Source organism: Tursiops truncatus, chromosome 1 (assembly GCF_011762595.2).
Source record: "Tursiops truncatus isolate mTurTru1 chromosome 1, mTurTru1.mat.Y, whole genome shotgun sequence".
Classification (NCBI taxonomy): Eukaryota; Metazoa; Chordata; class Mammalia; order Artiodactyla; family Delphinidae; genus Tursiops; species Tursiops truncatus.
In genome coordinates this window covers 77,085,481-77,107,749 of record NC_047034.1, presented here as the reverse complement: position 1 = coordinate 77,107,749, position 22,269 = coordinate 77,085,481, and the positions used below count along the sequence as shown (strand labels likewise).

The window sequence follows — 22,269 nt, the reverse complement described above, 5'->3', positions numbered from 1 at the left end:
AGGGGTAAAGTAGAAACCAGTTAATTAAAAATATATAAGGAATAGCCTTACAAGGGACTCTAATCAATAAAATAGTTCTGTGAAAGAGAGGAAGTCAGCTAGGAAATCATGGGGACCCACCAACAGCAAAAAGACCTCAGGTGTATATAGCACTTTACAAGGTATCTTCACATACAACAACCTAGAGAGAGAAGCAAGAGTACTATTCCTACTTCACAGGGGGGAAAGCTGAAGTTCAGAGAGGGTATGTAATTTATTCAAAGTCACACATCTAGTAAGTAGCAAGGCTTGTTCTTTAGCGCTGAGAGTGCAAAGGTGTAGGGCGCGGTCAGCTAACTGCCACGCAGCAGGAAGCTGAAGTAAGCTGAGTCATCCTTCCTGTGGCCACTGCGCTTGCGCTAAGTATACTAATGAGGTTTTAAAGTAGCGACCTATCCGATGCTGGCTCACAAGTCGCACCATCGGCGAAGGCCAATCACAGAGCGACACATGTTCTTAATCCCTATATAAGCAGACTGCTATAGGATTGCGGCGTCTTCCTTCCATCTTTTCTTTAACCAAGCTGTGCTCCAATAAAGTGTGATACGAGAAGAATCTTGCGTGTGGCGACTCGTCATTCTGCTGGTCGGAGGCGGCTCGCCGCACAAAGGGATTTAGTTAAAAGGCTGAATGGATTATTTTACTTTCATCTCACCAAGGGAGGTAATATAGAGAGTCCTATCTCCAAAATTTCCACTAAAATAAACAATAGATGTTTTCTCTCTACCATGCAGCAGCACATGTAGTTACAGCACAGTTGTGGAAGTCAAGCAGACCTAGGGTCCAACCTTAACTCTTTGACCTACTAACTAGAGACCTTGAACAAGCTCTTTAATCTCTCTGAGTTCTAATCTCTCTGAGTAATAATACTTCCTAGTTATTTTGAGTTTAAAAAACAATAATTAGGTAATAACATTGCTAATATTAAGTTTTTAGTTTTTTGAGTAATAAAAATAGGAATTATTTAAAAATTAAATTTTAAATTTTTAAGAAAGAAAATCATAATTCACTGAAGAGCATGCTCAGTTTACTCTCGTTATCTACCGCTAAGGAAAGCCTAGTGTCCGGTAATTCTACCATCAAGATACCACTAAGGTCTTCAGGTGTAAGGAGCAGAGCTACTAGAGCTGGGGGATAAGCTGCCTCCAAAGGGCTAGCCAAGCATAAACAGGGATGCAAAGTCACACCTCACTGCCCGGGGTGAGGAGCACCCAGTCCCATCCCGGGATGGAATCTGATAATCCCGACCGGAGGCCCCACCCCCACCCCCCAGCACCTGCATGCCGTCTCCTGCCACCCTCAAATGACCCTGTGAAGTAACTATTGGCATTACTCCCTTTTCGCAGATGAGGAAACTGAGGCCTGTAGAGAGTGAACAACTTGCACAAGATCAAGTCAAAGTGGAACCAGGTTAGTCTGACTCCCACTTCTGGGTTCTAAATCCATGGATTTTATGAATCAATAACTTTTTAAAAATTTAGGAAGTGATATCAAGTCGCCAATCTTGTGACAGATAAGAAAATAATTTCTAAGATATATCATTCATATAGGCATTTATTCAATTAATATTCACTGGTGTCTACTATGTTCCAGGCACTGTCTTAGGGGCCGGGGGCACAGCAGTGAAAAAAGCCAAGCCTCTGCCTCGTGTCATTATCGCTTATCATGTTTAATACCAAGGATGTTTTAATACCAAAAAGATGTTTAAAAGATATGTTAGTATAAACACATGGGAAATAGTAATACCATACATAGATAATACTTCTGAACATAGAAATAATAATAATATAAAACACAAGAGAAAGGGTTGGAAATAATAGTACCAAACATAGGAAAAATAGCAAACACAGGAAAGAAGGATGTTTTAAAGAATAGGAGAGGACTTCCCTGGTGGTGCAGTGGTTAAGAATACGCCTGCCAATCAGGGGACACAGGTTCAAGCCCTGGTCCAGGAAGATCTGACATGCCGCGGAGCACCGCAACTACTGAGCCTGTGTTCTAGAGCCCGCGAGCCACAACTACTGAGCCTGCGTGCCACAACTACTGAAGCCTGTGCGCCTAGAGCCTGTGCTCCACAACAAGAGAAGCCACCACATTGAGAAGCCCGCGCACCGCAACAAAGAGTAGCCCCCGCTCAACGCAACTAGAGAAAGCCCACGGGCAGCAATGAAGACCCAACACAGCCAAAAGTAAATAAATAAATAACTTTATTTTTTAAAAAATAGTAGCATAATTTTAAAAAAGAAGAATAGGAGAGAATCTCAGAATAAAATTAAGTTCTTCCCATGAAAGATTATTGAGAACCTATACCAACAAAACACAGGAGAAGTACAAGATCAATTGTTATTTTATGATACTAAGTTGTATGTGATTGTTTGCCCGCTTGGAGATTTATATTCAACAGCGCAATAAGAAGTGGAGTTTGATAGTCCAGCTTGTTTAAGTAGCTCATTTCAAATCTCAGTCTTTATAGAAACTTGTTTCCCATATACCTATGCAGCCAACAAAGGAAATAATCTTTTAATATCACATCTCCCAATTTTGGGTGAAACAAGCACTCCCCAACCTCCCAGAGAGACCAGGAGGAAAGCAGAACTGGAGGGCAGGGCAGGAGTCCAGCTAGCTGCTCTGCCTATCCATCTAGGAGCAGTTAGGCATTTATTTGAAAGGGATGCTGCAGGTGGGTGGGGAACACTTCAACAAAGACTAGCATGGTCTGAGACTATGCCAGGGAACTGTGCCCCCAAATCTCAGGCCCCCACAGCCATCCCAACGTGTTTTCTTTCTTTGAGGCCCCAGACAGCTTCTCCCTTCAGAAGGCCCCTATGAAAATGCAAATATTTCTGGGATGTTAAGCCTATCAGCTAACACTTTCCTTATCAGCCACAGCACCTTTGTTATCAGCAAACACCTTGGCTTAAATTATTTGACAACTTTCCAAGTGTGTGTGGGAAAGAGACCCTGCTTTGTCCCTGGTAAGGGAAGGCGAAGAGTGGAGATAGGTTGGGAGAATGAAAAGCGGGAAGGGAGAATTGTTAGACGAGACTAAAGATAAGTCTTCACTAACTTGACCACTTGCTCTGCTTGCCCTGCACTCCTACGTACTCGTGGGAGAGGGTCAGGGGAGAGGCAGAAGGTCGTGTGTGTGTGTGTGTGTGTGTGTGTGTGTGTGTGTGTGTGTGTGTGTGTGTTGTGTTACCTATGTAAGGACTCTTGGAAAGCAGAAAGCAAGTTCTGAGAAGAAGATTGCAGGGAAGTTGGTGGGACCTGAGTAGAAGATATGGGTTCTCGAGGGATAGTTGATTTGTCGTTCAATGGATTTTTTTTTTTAATTTAACAGTTAGTTGCTCTCCTAATATCCAACTTGTTCCTGCTTCCCTTCTAAAAGGCCATTTGAAAATTTACCCTTATCCACTCCAGATCACATTAAGCACCCAGTGAGTAGTTACAATATGACAAACATTGACTGGTATGGGATGTTGTAGGTTATAACCAGCATCTGGCAGCTGGGGACAGTGAGCTATGATTGATGCAGTGGGTGGGATGTACCGTTGTCACAGGCTGCTCCCCAAACCACACCCCCCAGCTTTACGGTCAATACAGATGGCATCCGCTCTTACCCTCTCTCACAGTAATATAATCAGTGGCATCTATGGGTGTATATTCCCCCTAGCTCTCAGCATCATTCACTCCATTCTCCCCCTCCTAAATTCTTCTAGGTATTTTCCATTAATATGTTTTAGTGTGGCCCCAGGGACCATGAAAAAGACAATCACTTATTAAATATAATATTTTAAAACAATATCTAATGCTTCAGATAATGGATCACAACAAGATAAGGGTAATTGTCAATATACAAAATTATAAGCACAACGTCATCCCATCATTGTAAAAATAGGGTATTACATATATACATATTGATATTTAGAAAAGGAAGACAGAAAGAAAATACACCAAAATATTAACAGGGTTGATATTAATATTAACACTGGTTATCTCTGGGAACTGAGGTTGAGTGTGACTTCTACTGCCTTTCCTCAAATCCAACCCCTTCTCCCCATATTCCTTGCCATCACCAAGTCACTATCCTCTTTCACCTGGCTTTCTACAGCAGCCTCCTAATTGCCCTCTGCAGCTGGTCTTGCCAATTCACTCACCACATAGAATCAAGGGCAGTCTTCTTCAAATGCATATCTGGGTACTATGGAGACAGGATAACAAACTGGTACCAGCTGTTGGCTCCTTCCATGAAACCCAACCCTAGAGATTCCCAAGAAGCAAAAATGAGCTTAATGAATCCCAATACTTATTACAAAAACTGTTTGTATGTTTGTTTGTTGGTAGGAAGTCCAAAGTTGGTTAGATCTTGGGAGTGTAGCAAGTGCAGAGAATGACAGCTAATAGCAGACAAGGGCTAGAAACTATGGATGGTGTAATGTTTTCTACTGCCATGTAACAAATTACCAGAAACTTAGCTTAAAACAACATACATTTATTATCACCCAGTTCCCGTGGGCCAGGGGTTGAGGTATGGCTTAGTGGGGTCCTCTACTCAGGGTCTTACAAGGCTGCGGTTGAAGTGTCAGCTGGGCTGCATTTTGTTATGGAGCTCTGCCTTTTCTTCCAAGCTCATAGAGCTGTTGTCAGAGCTCAATTCCTGTGGCTGTAAGACTGAGGTCCCTGCTTTCTTGCTGGGTGTCAGTGGGAGCTAATCTCAGCTCCTAGAGGTCCTCGCAGTTCCCTGACATGTGGCTCTCTCACAACCTAGCCACTTATTTCTTCAAGGATGGAAGGAAAATCTCATTCTCTCCAGTCAGTTAGAGTGGAATCTTATACAACACAAGGTAATCACAGGAGTGACTATCCAATCATATTCATAGGTCCCACTCATGCTCAAGGGGAAAGGATTATACAGGGTATACACCCCAGGGAGGCAGGGCAGGAATCTTGGGAACCATCCTAGAATTCTGCCTACCACAGTCAACCCCTCGAGTCCCCAGTGATTCATGTCCCTCCCACATACAAAATAGTCCATCTGCTATGGGCTGAACTGTACCCCTCCAATATTCATATGTTGAAGTCCTAACACCCAGTACCTCAGAATTATGACTGTATTAGAAGATAAGGTCTTTAAAGAAGTAACTGAGTTAAAATGAGGTCATTAGGGTAGGTCCCAATGCAATATGACTGGTGCCTTTATTAGAAGAGGAAATCTGGGCACAGAGGTATACAGGGGAAGACCATGTAAAGACAGAGAAAACAGCCTTCTACAAGCCAAGAGAAGAGGTCCTCAGAAGAAACTAACCCTGCTGAACTGTGATCTTAGACTTCTAGCCTCCAGAATTGTGAGAAAATTAATTTCCATTTTTTAAGCCACCCAGTCTGTGGTACTTTGTTATGGCAGCCCTGGCTGATTAATACACCATCCCATGATCCTTATCCCATCACATCATCAACAAAATCTCACCATCCAAATCTAAATCTCATCATCTCAAAGTCCAAAATCTAATCATTTAAATCAGGTGCTGATGAGGATCCTGGGTGTAACCTATTAAGTACCACTCCTGGACACAATTACTCTCCATTTAAGGACCTGTGAAACTAAAGAGACCAATTATCAACTCCCAACATGCAATAGTGGAACCATCATAGGATGATATCTATAGACATTCTGGTTCAAATATGAGGAAAATAGAAGGTAAAAATTAAGTCCCTGGTCCATGACAGTTCTGACATTAAGCTAGGCAAATGTTAGACTTCCTTGATTAGATTTCAAGGCATGGGAATAAATCCTCTATAGCCTTTCACTCTCTGGACTCTGAGTCGTATTTCCTTTTTCACCCAAGGTAGCACACATTTGCAGTTGAGTAGTTTTATGAGTCTCCTTCCAGGCTCAGGACCATCTTCCTAGCCTGTGTGAAGAGCTAGAGTAGAGTGAGGAGAGCATCTTTGCAGGTGAGGGGATGGCCATGGAGATGGGAGATTGGCTTCACACAGTGGTATTGATCAAGTAATTAAATATGTTATAGGGGCTTCCCTGGTGGCACAGTGGTTAAGAATCCGCCTGCCAATACAGGGGACATGGGTTCTAGCCCTGGTCCAGGAAAATCCCACATGCCTCAGAGCAACTAAGCCCATGTGCCACAACTACTGAGCCTGCACTCTAGAGCCCACAAGCCACAACTACTGAGCCCACGTGCCGCAACTACTGCAGCCCACGCACCTAGAGCCCGTGCTCCGCAACAAGAGAAGCCACTGCAATGAGAAACCTGTGCACCACAACTAGAGAAAGCCAGTGTGCAGCAACGAAGACCCAGTGCAGCCAAAAATAAATAAGTAAATTTATTAAAAATAAAAATATATATATATATGTTATAGACAGTGGGAGCCAGGTTTCTCATCATCACAAAACAAAGTTACAAATATAGAAAAGAAGAAAATTAGAATAAACTCCGTGATGTTGGATTGGAAGTAGAGGTATAATTTGCAATATATATATAGTTATACATATAAATACAGAATTGAGTGTGTGCACATATATATACACACATATTCCTTAGCTCTTTCCATTGAGGGGTCTTGGGAGCAGCAACACCCCATAGTAATAAGCACACCTATTGCCCAGATCCTGGCTTCTAAGTATCATTCTCCACTTAAAGGAACTAGGGCTCTTTAGAGAAATGTCTGAGTTGAAGACTGGGGCAGGGAATATAAGATGAGCCTATAACATTTTTTTTTTTTGGCCAGAGACAACAGAGTACTCAAAGAATGATAAAGATATGTAAAAACCACACAAATGCCAGCTTAAAGAGGCTTCCGGTGGTCAAATTGAGGACAATTTGAATGTCAAAATAATGATAGTAAAAATTATAATTCATTGAATAAATTAGGAGAGAAACAGTGAATCCTTACAGAAGTAAAATAGTAAATGAATAAATTGGAAGTTTGTTGAGGAATAGGATAGTTACATAGTTTTACTTTTTTTCACACAAAATATTTATTAGTTACAAAGAGGAAATAAGTAACTTAAGACTAGAGAGCCTGGGGAACATCATCTTAATAAAGCAACCAAAGTTAACATCATCAGTAACCAGAAAAAGTGAAATTTTGTATCACCTGGTATGATACACTAAGAAGAACATAGAATCACTTCTGTGTTATTCCTTCCAAAGATGCATAACCTGAATCTAATCTGAGGAAAGAGCCTAAATGAAGAGACACTCTATAAAATAACTGACCTATAATGCTTCAAAAGTGTCAAGGATATGACAGTCAAGGAAGATCAGAGAATCCTTCCAAATTGAAGTTAACTAAAGAGATTTGACACATGCAACACATGATTTTGAACTGGATACTTTTGCTATAAAGAATATTGCTGCAACACTTGACAAATTTTAAATGGGGTATGATGACAGTTATGCTTTGAGGTTAATTTTCTGATTTTGTTCATTGTATTGTTGGTATATAGAAGAATGTCTTTATTTGTAGGAAATACACACCAAAGTTTTCAGAGTAATAGGGAATCAGGTTGGTAACCAATTCTCAAACAGTTAAGAAAAAATAGTTACCTCTACCGTACTTGTAGCTTTTCTGGAACTTCATAATTCTTTCCAAAAAATTTAATTAAAAAATACATGATGCTACTGAGGGATGGGGGGAGGGAAGGATTGGGAGTTTGGGATTAGCAGATGCAAACTAGTATATGTAGGATGGATAAACAGCAAGGTCCTGCTGTATAGCACAGGGAACTATATTCAATATCCTGTTATAAACCATAATGGAAAAGAATATGAAAAAGAATGTGTGTATAACTGAGTCACTTCGCTGTACAGCAGAAATTAACACAACACTGCAAATCACTATAGTTCAATAAGGATTTTTTAAAAAACCCTTTTAGGGGGGCTTCCCTGGTGGTGCAGTGGTTGAGAATCTGCCTGCTAATGCAGGGGACACAGGTTCGAGCCCTGGTCTGGGAAGATCCCACATGCCGCGGAACAACTGGGCCCATGAGCCACAACTACTGAGCCTGTGCGTCTGGAGCCTGTGCTCCGCAACAGGAGAGGCCACGGTAGTGAGAGGCCCGCGCACCGTGATGAAGAGTGGCCCCCGCTTGCCGCAACTAGAGAAAGCCCTCGCACAGAAACGAAGACCCAACACAGCCCAAAATAAATAAATAAATTAATTAAAAAACAAACTCTTTTAGGAATTATAAACCAAGATCAAAACAAAACATATACGTATATATATAATTGAAAAATAGGCTGTGGTCTGACTCCCCCTGGGCAACTGTCCTCCATCTCTGCCTTGCAAGCCATCACCGACCTGTGGGAATGGAGAGCAATAGTTTGCTGCCCATCTCAGTTTGGGGAAAGGAGCTGCTATTGTCAGCACAGCAGCCGCTGCCTGAGTGGGGCTCAAGGTTTTCCATCTGTCCACATTTCTGCTGTAATTTCACTGACAAATCATTCTCACCATTCTCAAAATATTTGGCCCATCTATACCAGGGTCACCAAATCAAAGACCCAGTTCTGGCTCTAAAATCTCTCCCATTCTTTAGATTACAGATCTCTGTCTGCCCTTGAATATTCCTCAACCAGCCAGGCACCTGGGTCTCCTCAGAAATAGATTTACTTGCTATTATATGCTGAGGAATGTTGCTGACTTTTGCATGAGATTTCCTGCTTTCTCTCAGCAAGTGACTAAACTGGTTACAGCTAATTCTGCTGGGAGGTAACCAGCTGTTTTTGCACAATCCTGCAGCCATTTCCGTGAATGAACTTGGGAGAATTGTAGAATTGAAAAGCTGCCTAAGGCTCTGGTGCCTGATAGCTTTAGTAGGCTTTAGCGGCCTCAGCAATGGACTGAAGATAAAGAAACATAAAATCTATTAACAGCTGCTCTGAAAATGTCTGTGCAGTCTTCGGTGAGATAAAGGATCTCTCTATTCTTGTGGATGATATGATGATAACACCTCTACCCCACACCTATTGTCAAGGTGCACGTGAGGATACACAGAGTGTATTTAGAAAGTGTCTTGAGTTCTTTATTAAGAGAACAGGGTGTAGCCCTATTGCTGTATTTATTCAGTGCTTAGTGGAAGGGAGCAATTTTAAACCCTAGCCTTTCTAAATAAAATAAAGATGGGTATTATTAACAATTACATTATAGATAATAGTTTGTGTTTAATCATTTATTTGTTAACACATATTCATTGAGCACATACACTGTGCTGACCACCGTCTAGGCACAAAGGACGCAGCTGTAAACAGGACAGCATGGTCCCTGCCCTCATGCGGTATAGAGTCTAGTGGGGAGACACAACTAGCCAGTCCTTACACGTGAGGTGAGCGACAATAAGAGAGAAAAAAGAAGTTTTAACTTTCAATGAAAATGGCTATTATTATTAGACAAGTAAAAAAAAAAAAATCACAGGTTTGGGAGTCAGAAGAGGATTTGAGACCCAGCTCTCCTGCTTAATGTTACATGAGCCTCAGGAAGTCACTTCTGACAGCCTTAATTTCATCAAAATTCTCTGAAACTCAGTTTAGCAATATTTTTACACCCTCTTTCATGAGGTTTTTGTGAAGCCCAAACAAGATAATCAATGTGAAAGCAATTAGAAAATGCAGACATGTGAGTTTTTATTGTTGCAGAGTCTTATACAACACTTGAAAGTGGTTGTTTTCATTTGCTCTGACCACTCTGGGTGGAGGGGGCCAAGTGTGTCACTGTGCCTACCAGAGGTGTCCCTGCCAAGCCCTACCAGCTGCTGTAGGAGAGGGCTGTACCCAGACATTATAGACCCACTGCTGTCTGCCTCGGCCCACTGGCCTCAGCCCTGTCCCACTCAAAACAATAAATTGGATGGAAACACAGGGATATGTTTATCAACGTATAGCACAAATGAAGCTGAGAATAGAAAACACAAAGATTGACAAGAGTCAGGATCCAAAATGACCTCCCCAATATAACAAGATGAAATATAATCAAGATAAATGTAAAGTCCTGTATTTAGGTTCACTGGCTTTGCTGAGGTCATGAGGAGAGTTTCTTTAAATGGAACCTGACTCTATTCTTCATGAGTTCCTATACAGGATCAGATATCAGTGACTTCTAGTCCCCAGCAGATCCATCTGCAGGAACCATGGGCTGTGGGGGACTAGAACAGTCCCTGACTAATCCCTGGAATCACAGCAGGACTTGCTTTTCTGAGAAGCATGGGGTTTCTTTCTCCTGCCACTGCTCTTAACAGCATAGAACCTGGGCTCTCAGGCCTCAGAATTGTACGCAATTCAACAAATGTTTGACTATTTACTGTGTTTCAGGAACTGTGCTAGGGCCAAAAGAGATTTACAAGTTGACTAAGACATAATTCTACCCTCAAAGAACTCAGCTTACTGAGGGTTGAGGAGTACACTTAAACAAACCAGTCTCCCACAGAGCAGAACGTGATAATAGCCAAGAAAGAGATGTGTCCCTGGGCGCTCCTAAAGTGGACTCCAAAGTGGAAGATCTACTCTAGATCTGGTCAGAAAAGGCTCTGCAGGAGTAGTGGCATTTGAATTGTGCTCGTAAGGATTAATAGATAGCTATGGAGGTAGAGAGGGCATTTAGGTGGAAGGAATGGCCTAAGTAAAGGCATAGAGGTGTGAAAGAGTGGGAGGTATTCAAGTCTCAGCCAGCACAAGATTTGGGCCAGAACCCAGGGCATCAACCGTGGAGGAGCAGTCAAGAAGGCTGGTAGAATAGGCAGCTTCTGAAATGGTTCCCAGTGATGGCCTCCTGATATCCACTCCCTCCCTGTGTAATCCCTCCCTGCCCCCACCATGCAATAGACTATAAAAGACTGGGCTGATTTCCATCTTGTTCATCATCTCTCTCTCTCCTCTCTCTCTCATTCAACTTGAAGAAACCAGCTTCCATGTTATGAGCTGCCCTATGGAACAGCCCAATTTACAAGGAACTGAGGGCAGCCTCTGGCCTACAGCCAATGAGGAACTGAGGCTCTCAGTTCAAAAGCCCACAAGGAACTGAGTCCTGCCAACCACCACCAGGTGAGCTTGGAAGCAGATCCTCCCCAGTCAAACCTGGAGATAAATGTCACCCCAGCTGATGCCTTGATGGCAGTCTCTGAGATACCCTGAGCTGGAGAACCCATCTAGGCCATACCCAGATTCCAGGCCCATAAGAACTGTTAGATAGTAAATATGCACTGTTCTAAGCAACTAAGTTTGGAATAATTTGTTATGCAGTCGCAGATAGTTAATATACATAGAAAGGATTAGAGGTAAGATTCGGAGGACATTCAATAGCAGACTGATATGTCTGACCTATGACTGATATATCTTGCCAATATCTGATAGGCAACTGTGAAATATTAAAGATTGTAAGTAATGCTGTGAACAGAAACAGGTTTTCAAACACTGATCTCGCAGTGATACACAAGAGGAGCTGGAAAATGAAGACTCCCAAGTTAAGAAATTATACAAAACTCTTGATGAACACATGATTCCCTGGTGAGAAGCAAAGAAGACTTGAATAGTGCCATTGAGAGGAGAGGGAAGACAGGGAAGATGTGAAGTAGACTTGCCTGGTCTTGGCTGTTGATGGCATGTAGGGATGAAGAAGAGGGAGGGAATTAAAAGAAGATTCCAAAGAATAAGGAATAGGAAGCTGGAAATATGGAAATATCATTTATAGAGATTAAGAGCACAGACAGAAAAGCACAGAAAATTTTGAGGGAAAGATAACGGGTTCAGCTTTGGACCTGTTAAGTTTAAAGTGCCAGTGAAATATTTAAAGAGTTTGATACTCAAGACTGACTTCCCTGGTGGTCTAGTGGTTAAGAACTCGCCTCCCAATGCAGGAGATGCAGGTTCCATCCCTGGTTGGGGAACTAAGATCCCACATGCCACGGGGCAACTAAGCCGCACATCACAACTACTGAGCCCACGTGCTCTAGAGCCTGCATGCTGCAACTAGAGAGAAGCCTGCACGCTGCAATGAAGATCCCATGAGCTGCAAGTAAGACCTGACACAGCCAAATAAATAAATTAATGTTTTTAAAAAAAGACTAAAGTTGAAGCCAGAAGTTTGGAGTCACCTACATGAAGGTCAGAATCTGCTCCTAATGGGGACAAGGGTTGCAGATCAGAGCTCAAGCGGCCCAGCAACGATCTTAACACACAGCATGAGAAGGTGAGCTGCTCAGGGATCGTGTCCCCACCCTTTTCATCTTGAAATCATGGAGATCACAATGTGAGGGATCACTGGCTTATTCCTGATGATTCCAGGGAGCCTGGCATTTTGCTGGGAGAACCCAGTGCTCAGCCCATGATTCAGCTGGGAAAAGTGTAGTTTTCTTGCATGAATATACCAAAGGCCAGCCCAGGGAATGATGTAATGTCTTCAGGTCTCATTCCAGAGGCCCATTCAAGATGAATACTCATATTCATGTTTTTTTCAGAAAAGAGGCTATCTCATAAATACAGAAAGCATAACAATGGTTTCAGGGGCTGAGGGCAGGGGAAAATGAAGAATTGTTTAATGGCTATAGTGTTTCAGTTTCACAGGATGAAAAAGTTCTCAAGATTGGTTGCACAACAATGTGAATATACTTAACAGTACTGAACAATACACTTAAAAATTGTTGAGATGGTGAATTTTATGTTGTGTGTGTTTTACGTGATAGCATTCTGGTACTATCAGAGAAAATAATTAAAATAGCTACTATTTACTAACTACCTCCTCCATGCCATGTGGTTATAAAGTAATCCTTATGAAAATCCATTGATATGGACTATTATCCTGAGAGAGGCTAAGAAATGTAAACAAGATACATAGCTGATGAGTAGCAGAGCCAGTATTTGGGCTGAGATCCCTCTGATTCCAATAATGTGCTAGTTCCTATGCTACACTGGTTGAAATGGAGAGGAAAAACAAGTTTCAGTTGTGGAAGACAACTTTAGATGGGGAGAATGAAATTGGGAGGATATCATGAGTTTTAGATCAGGAACCACATCTTACTGTTTTTTATTACTCCCAGCACAATGCAATGCACTCTGAGGCCTTCAAGAAATGTTTTTGAATAAGTGAATGATGAATAATCATTATTAAAAAAAACAAAACAAAACGATTCCTCCCCTTTGCCTCTAGAAACTTCGGTAACTGTTTTTCTCTGGCTTTCCGACCAGCCAGTCAAAAGTAAGTTTATTTCAAATGGGAAAGACCCCTGGGACTTCCAGTTTCTCGTCCAATGTGTAAAGAGTTTGGAAGTCATCACTCCCCTCCTCACAACAAGAAAAAAATGTGCACAAACTGAAAATCAATCACTCTTCTCAGATCCATCAGAGAATGAGGTCATAGAGCAAAGTACTGCCCTGAAAACTGGAGAGGCTACTAGGCAGATACAGAGAATCACCACTTACTAGGAGCAGAAGTCCATAGATGGAGCCAATACTTAAATTACAATTGATGAACTGCTGGACGTGTAGTGAGGAATAGCTCGAGAGTTAAAACCTGAAGGGATGGCAGTCTTAAGGGGTCCCCCACACTTTCCTGAGTTTCACTGGATTCTCACTGGGAAAATTAGAGAAAAATCTCGTCATTCTTCCAGCAAGGGGGTGGAGGGTGGAGAAAGTAACCATTTTCAGATATGCCCAGAGCTCTCTGTTCTCCTTAATAGGGCCTTCCCTCAAGGAAAGCTATTTTACCAGAGCCTAACTGACCTGGGGAAGGAAAATGCTCAACTCCTGCCCCCTCGAAACTTCCATGACCTTATTTGGGAAGAATCTCTAAGGAAACCCAGAGACAACAGGGGAGACAAAAACAAGGACACTAGAGAACATTTTATCCTCTGACACTGAAGCTACAGCAAATAGTCAACACAGCCTAACTCCTCACTAGATAAACATAAAGCCTCACACCAAAGACCAATCTACCTTGGTTCCTTTTCCTCAGATTTATCACGTATGGCTTTCAACAAAAAATTACAAGGCATCAGATGATGTGACTGCAACCTCACAAGACACCTCAAGCCAGAACCACGTAGCCATGCTTTTGAAATCCTGAGCCACAAAAATTATGAGGATAGATATTTATTGTTGTTCTACACCGTTAGCTTTTGGTGGAATTCGTCTTGCAACAGTAGAAACTATTATAATATATTCATTAGTCACCAGCCCTTCTACCCTGACATAAGCATTTAAATGCTATAAATTTCCCTCTACATATTGTTTTAACTAAATCCCACAAATCTGGATAGGCAGTATTTTTCATTATCATTAAGATTTAAATATTTTCTAATTTCCATTATTTCTTCTTCTTTGACTTATGAGTTACTTAGAATTATGTTTCATAATTTCCAAATATATATTGTAATTTGTTATTGATTTCTAGTTTAACTGCATTTTGAACAGAAAATATAGTCTATATGATATAACCTTTTAAAAAAAATTACAAGGCATACTTAGAGGTAGAAAAACATAGTCTGAAGAGATTAAATTTTAAAAAAATGTATCAGAACAAGACTCAATACGGCAGAGATTTTGGAAAAGACCTCTGAAGGATCCTGGTGAACTCCATTTCTTTGGGAGGAGGAGTTTTTTTTACCTCCTGACTCTGTGACCCAACACAAGCTTCTCTAAAGCTGGTCCTGCTCATTGTTCTACCACAAGTTCTGTCACATCCACACTTTCCTTTTTATTCTGTTGTCCCCTGAATCTAGGCCCCCATGCCACTTGGATTATTGTATAATCTCCTAACTTCTCCCCACCTTCCTCTCTAGGTACCCTAGATGCTGCTCCAGGCTGATTATTCCAAACACCTCTTAGCACATGCCAGCTCCACCTTTAAGACTCCACTGGTTTGGAGCCAAGTCCTGAAGGAGCCCTCCAAGCTAGTCCACCCCCTCCTCTGCCATGTCCCAGAGGCTTGCCATGATCATGTCCAGCACCTCACTGCTGCTTATGCCCTTTGCACTACCTCGTTCTTCCTCTCCATTTATCCACCTGGGGGTGAACTTCCAGGCACAGCTCAGTGCCTCTCCATCTCTATGTGAGCCTCAGCCCTCTGTAACCACAGAGGGCTTTCTCCGTATTTCTATAACGTTTAACGTTTTTTCTCTACTCTTCATTTCACCTTTATTCTTCACTGTTGATGACACCAAAGAATTATGTAAGCTATTTACTGATCATTGCGTGCCAGGTAGTTTCCATACTTACATACTTTACATACTCATTGATTCTTACCAAATTCCCATAGTAATATTATTATTACTGTGTAATAGTATATTATATTAGCTATAGTATTGTCATCCTCATTTTTCGAATGAGGAAATTGAGACCCAGAGAGGTTATGCAACTTCTTCAAGGTCACAGCAGTGGTAGAGTTGAACATCCAAATCAGGTCTGTGGAACCCCAGAGCCTATGTTCTTTTTATATTATGTGATTTCTCACCCACTTTGTCATTACTAATTCAGCAAACAATCATAGTGTACCTAATATGTGCAATGCATGTATGTATTATAAGAGGGTTAAAGATCAATTAGACAAAAACCTGGCCTTCAAAGAGCTTTGAGATATACTCCTTTATGTTGTCATTTCTCTTTTTCTGTATTTTCTGTCTTTCCATGCCTGGGATAACTATACCTTCACACAGTGGAGGATCTTTTCCATTGGACTATAAGTGCATGAGGTCAAGAATGGTGGTCTCTCTTAAGCAATGCTTTTTTTTCAGTATTTAGCACAGTATCTCACACGTAATAGATGCTCAAGAAATATTAGTTGAACAAGTGAATAAATGAGTGAATGAAAGAATATTTAAAGAGGATGAGGATGTGGAAAGAGAGGAGGGGGAGGGGTCAGAGGATAAAGTCCTCCATTTCCATGTCCCAAGATTCCCAAGGGGAAAAGCATAAATATAGCAGTTTGAGAGCAAGAAAGAATGTAGTACTATTGTCACCGTTTAGCTGATGGATGGGAGTCAAATCGTTCCCATGTTGGATATCTGGCCCACAGGGCTGATAGATAGACTCCGTACAATGTCCCCGCTCCCACACCAGGAAGAGAGGACTCCAGGTCCAGGGTTCCCAAGTTCAATAGCCTTTTCTATTTTGCCTTAAAAAAATTGCTGAGGCATGAGATACTTCCGTTCTCCACTGGCATCTTTTCACCGTGCCCAGAGAAACAATCGTATCACATTCAGGAAGGCAAGGGCTGCAAAGGCAGGGAAACAGGAACTGTCCCCACGGATGTCCTCCCTTGGGGAGGCAGCCGGGGGCTGGGAACAAATGCTGTGTGAAAGGAAAGCTGGACTACACCAGAGGCTCTAGGTTGAGGGACTGGCCCTTCCCAGCATCCAGCAGGACCCTTAGCCACAAAGTACAGGAACAGCATGTTATTCTTAAAAACGCACACTTTTCCTTCCCTACCCCCAGCCTCACACGTTAAATCCTGTGTGAAATCTGAACAGGGAGCTCTGTACTGCAAAGCACATTCCAGCTCCTTAGACCTGATGACAGACCCTCACCAGAAAAGCATCCATCTCTCTCACTTAATACATCTCCATAAGCCCAGCTCCAACCCAGTGGCTCTGCTCACTGTCCCGAAACATGTGTCAAGCCCAGTCTTGCTCCAGTCCAACCTTCTCTTCCCCTTCTACCTACTCCCTTCCCTTCCTCTCTGATTAGCAAGTTTTTCCCCATGGGTCCTTGACTCAGAGCATCTCAGCCAGAGTTATCCTTTCTCACTTTTAAATCCCAGCAGCACTTCCTAAGTCGGTGTTTCTTTATCTTTTTCATGGAATAGAAAAAAATATTTGTATAGCACCCAGGGTTAAACACACGGAGCTGATCTCAGCCAGGGCAACTAGCCCAGGGACCCCAGATGCCCGTAGGAAAAGGGTATCAATACCTGAGACACACCTGTGATCTATTCAAAGTCACTGCCCACAGGAGTGATGGGCAAGCTCATGTCTACAGACTTTCTAACTCTGTTACAGAGCATTATGCAAACTAGACCCAGAAAAGAGGAATATATGAAAGCCCCTGCCTTTGAAGAGCTTCCATGCTAGTTAAAGAAATAGAAGATGCCTGCATGTATAAACCCCCCCAACACACACACACAAATCATTTTTAATTTCTTTATGTGACAGAAAGATCTTGGCCTTTGGCATAAAAGACATATGGAAGTTTAAACTCTGGCTTTGCCACTTACTTGGTGTATGAACTTAATCAAGTTAATATCACCTCTCTGATCTCAGTTTTCCCATCTGTAAAATAGGGATAATAGTGCCTATCCTCACAAGATTGTGTTTTTAAATCATCTTTAGTGAGATATAATTTACACACAATAAAGTTCACCCACTAAAGCATACAATTCGCTAAGTTTCCACAAGGGTATACTGTCATATATTCGCCACTACAATCAAGATACAGAACAATTCTATCACTCCAGAAAATTCCCCCAGCCTCTTTACAGTCAACCCCCTCCCCCTGCCCCATTCCCTGTCCCCTGGCAATCATGGATCTGATTTCCTTCACTATAATTTTGCCTGTTCTAGTTTTTCATATAAGCAGAATCATAAAATCATAGTCCTTTGTGCCTGGCTTCTTTAACTTAGGATAATGCTTTTGAAATTCATTTATGTTTTGTATATCTGTAGTTTGTTCCTTTTATTGCTGAATAAAATTCCACTGTATGGAAATACCACCATTTGTTTAATCATTCTCCTGTTGATGGACACTTGGGTTGTTTATGGGTTTTGGCTTTCATGAATATAGCGGATATGAACATTCTTGCAAAAGTCTTTTTGCTGACATGATTTTACCTCTCTTGGGTTAATACCTAAGTGTTAAATTGCTGGCTTATAGAGTAGGTGTATGTTTAATTTCTTAAGAAACTTCCAAACACTGTTGCAAATTGGTTGTACCACTTAACACTCCCCCCACCAATGTATGTGGGTTCCAGTTGCTCCACATCCTTGTCAACATGTGGTGTTGTCAGTCTTTATAATTTTAGCCATCCGGGTGGGTATGTAGTGATATTTCATTGCAGTTTTAACTTGCATTTTCCTAATGACTAATGATGTTGAACACATTTTCATGTGCATATTAGCCATTTATACATCTTCGTTTCTGAAGTGTCAAGTCTTTTGCCCATTCTATTTGTTAGGTTATCTTTTTATGATTGATTTGTAGGAATTCTTTACATATATTGGAAAGAAATTCTTTGTCAGATATATTTTTCAATTTTTTTTTCCTAGATTGTAGCTGGCCTTTTCATTTTAATGGTGCCTTTTGATGAGAAGTTTTGAATTTTGATGAATCTGATTTATCGACATTTTGTTTCTATTTGGTTAACACTTTTTGTGACCTCTCTAAGAAATATTTTCCACTCCAAGGTCACAAAAATATTCTCCCATGTTTTCTTCTGGGATTTTTATGGTTTTAACTTTTATGTTTAGGTCTATGATCCATCTCAGATTAATTTTGCATGTAATGTGAGGGAAGAGTAAATGTTCTTTTTTTTTTCATACATTTACCCAGCTTTTCCAGCACCATTTGGGAAAAGATTTTCCTTTTTATTTATTTATGGCTGCGTTGGGTCTTTGTTGCTGCATGTGGGCTTTTTTCTAGTTGTGGCAAGTGGGGGCTACTCTTCGTTGCAGTGTGCGGGCTTCTCACTGCGGTGGCTTCTCTTGCTGGGAGCATGGGCTCTAGGTGTACGGGCTTCAGTAATTGTGGCACTTGGGCTTAGTTGTTCTGTGGCATATGGGATCTTCCTGGACCAGGGCTCAAACCCATGTCCCCTGCATTGGCAGGCGGATTCGTAACCACTGCACCACCAGGGAAGTCCCCAGATTTTCCTTTCCTCTACTGAATTGACTTGATAATTTGTCAAAAATCTATTGACCATATATGTATGGGTCTCTTTCTGGACTCTATATTCTCTTTCATTGATCTATTTTTCTATGTTTATATCAATGCCACACTGTGTTAAATACTATAGTTTTAAAATATTTATTTAATCCGATAATGGGAACTCCCAAATTTGGATGTTTTTTGTTCATATTATCTTGACTATTTAAGTCTTTCGGATTTTTATGTAAATTTTAGAATCAACATGTCAATTTACTTTTTTTTTAAACCCACTAGAATTTGGATTAGGATTATATTAAATCTATAGATCAATTTGCAGAGAATGGGCACCTTAGCAATACTGATTCTTCTAGTCCATGGACATGATATCATTCTCTATTTGTTTAGGTCTTCTTTAATTTCTTTCAGTGATGTTTTGTACTTCTCAGGGTAGATATTTTGCACTTTTATTAAATTTATTCCTAAGTAACTGATGTTTTTGACACTATTGTAACAATATTTTAAAATTTTATTGTCCAATATTTTGCCACTAGTATATACACACATAACGGATCTTTTCATATTGACTTTGTATTCTATGACTTTCTAAGTACACTTCTTAGTTCCAGTAGGGTTTTGTGGTTTTGGGGGTTTTTTTTAGATTCCTTAGAATACACAACAATAATGCCATTGGAGAATAAAGATAGCTTCTTTTCTTCTTTTTCAAACTATATGCTTTTTATTTCTTTTGCTTGTCATATTGTACTGGCTAGGGTCTTCAATATAATAGTGAGTAGAAGTAGAGGGAGCATTTTTCTGATCTGAGGAGAAAAGCATTCAATATTTTACTATTAAATATGATGTTAGCTGTAGAATTTTTCATTGATGCCTATTATCAGATTGAAGAGGTTCTGTTCCTTCTCTGGTGAGCATTTTAATCGTGAATGAGTGTTGGATTTTTTCCCATTTTTTTCTGTATTTATTGAGTTGATCATATCACTTTTCTTCTCTATTCTCTAAATGTGGTGAATTATACTGATTGATTTTCAAACATTAAACTATCCTTGTATTTTTGGTGATAAACTCCACTTGGTCTTAATAAATTAACCTTAAATTTTTTTTTAAAATTATCCTTTCATACATTGTTGGATTTAGTATGCCAGTACTTTGTTGAGGATTTTTTTTTTAATCTATGTTCTTGAAAGATAACAGTCTTCAGTTTTCCTTTCTTGTGAAGTCTTTTTTTCTGATTTTGGAATCAGTGAAATGCCGACTTCATAAAATAATTTGGGAAGTGTTCTCTCCTCTGTTTTCAGAAAGAGTTTATGTAGGAATAGTATTTTTCCTGCTTAGATGATTGATAAAATTCACCATCAAACCATAAGGACGTGACGTTTTCTTCATGAAAAGGCTTATAATTAGAACTTTTTTCTTTTTTTCCAATTTTTTTTGTTTTTCCTGGGTCCATTTGTTGTGTTTTTCAATGAGTTTATCTATTTTAATCTAAATTGTCATATTTATTGGCATAAATTATTTATAAAATTGTTCTTATTGTCCTTTTAATATCTGTAGTATCTATAATTATGTTCTTTCTTTCCTAATTTTGGAGTTTTCTTCATTGATCAGCCTTATTAAGGATTTGTGAATTTTATTAATCTTATCAAAGAACCAACTTTTAGCTTTATTACTTTCTCCATTATTCGCCTTTTTTTCTATTTAATTGACTTCAGCTCTTTATTATTTCCTGCCTTCTATTTTCTTTGTGTTTAATTTGTTCTTCTTTTTCTAGCTTCTTAAGGTGGAAATGTACACCATTGATTTTAAACATTTCTTCAAAAGTATTTAAAGCTTTTACTTTCTCTTCAAACATTTCTTTAGATATATGCCAACATTTTGTTTCGTTCAGTGAAAACTATTTTCCAGTATCTCCTGTGATTTCTTCTTTGAGACACGGATTATTTATAAATGTGTTGTTTAATTTTCAAATATTTGAGAATTTTTCTTGTTACATTTTTGTTACTGATTTCTAATTTGATTTTATTATAGTCAGAGAATATATTCTGTAAGATAATAATCTTTTCAAAGTACTGAGATCTATTTTATGGCTTAGCTTATGGTCCAACTTGGTCAATGTTCCCTGGGCTCTTGAAAAGAATGTTTATTCTGCTGTAATAGGGTGGAGTGTTCTATAAATGTCAATTAAGGCAAGTTGTTGATTGTGTTATTCTAAGCTTTTTATCCTTATTGATTTTTTTATTTACTTGTTCTATAAATTACTTAGAGAATATTATTAAAATCTCCCACTATAATTGGATATTTTTCCATTTGTCCTTTTAGTTCTGCCACATTTTGCTTCTGTTATTAGATGCATTTATATTTAGGATTGTTATGTTTTCCTGATGAATTGACCCTTTCATCATTTGTGAAACATCCCTCTTAATCTCTGGAAATACTCCTTGACTTGAGTCTACTGATATTAATATAACCACATTAAGTTGCTTATACTACTGTTTAATTGTATATCTTTTTTTCCATCCTTTGACTGTGAATCTATATGTGTGTTCTTTGTATTTAAACTGTGTCTCCTCTAGATATATATAATTGAGCCTTGGGTTCTTTTCTCATCTGAAAAAATCTCTCTATCTTTTAAATAAAGTATTTAGTCCATATTCATTTAATGTAATTATCAAGATCATTGGGTTTATGTCTACCACTTGCTATTTCTTTTCTATTTGTCCCATCTGGATTTTTTCCCTCTCTATTGCTCCTTCCCAGCCTTTTAGTTTTTTTGATTAATTGAACATTTTGGGTATTCTAATTTATTTCATCTATTGGCTTTTAAGCTTTATCTCTTTGGGGTTTTTTTCCTCTTAGTAGTTGCTCTAGATATAATCATAAGTGCCCTTAACTTATCATAGTCTACTTAGAATTAATATTGTACTATTCCACATGAAATATAAGAATCTTACAACATTCTGTTTCCATTTGCTCCCTTATTCTCCGTGCTACTATTGTCATATACTATACTTCTACTTATATTATATACCCCACAATATATTTTTTCATTTTGTCTTAAGTGGTCACTTTTTTCTTAAAGAAATTAAGAGAAAAAAATAAGATAGTATTCTACATTTACCTACGTATTTATGTTCCTTATTCATTCCTGTAGATCTGAATCTTCATCTGGTATAATTTTCCTTTAGCCTAATAAGTATCCTTCAGCATTTCTGGTAATACAGGTCTGCAGGCAACAAATTCTCTCAGCTTTTATTTATCTAAAAAGGCTTTATTCCACCTCAGATTTTAGGGATATTATCACAGAATATTGAATTCTGGTTGACAGGGGTTTTTTTCCCCACCTATTACATATGTC

The 22,269-nt window shown here is 39.7% G+C and overlaps 1 non-coding gene across 2 annotated transcripts in view; it reads left to right on the top strand.

The window, feature by feature from the left end:
- Window positions 1-319: 319 nt before the first annotated feature.
- The window catches only part of LOC101332070 (uncharacterized), a 44,667-nt gene continuing 22,717 nt past the window's right edge, over window positions 320-22,269 (top strand). For both annotated transcript variants that reach the window (XR_012334077.1, XR_012334070.1), the window contains exons 1-2: window positions 320-702; window positions 1,386-1,449. This is a non-coding gene — a transcript (uncharacterized protein). The remainder of the gene's footprint in view (window positions 703-1,385; window positions 1,450-22,269) is intronic.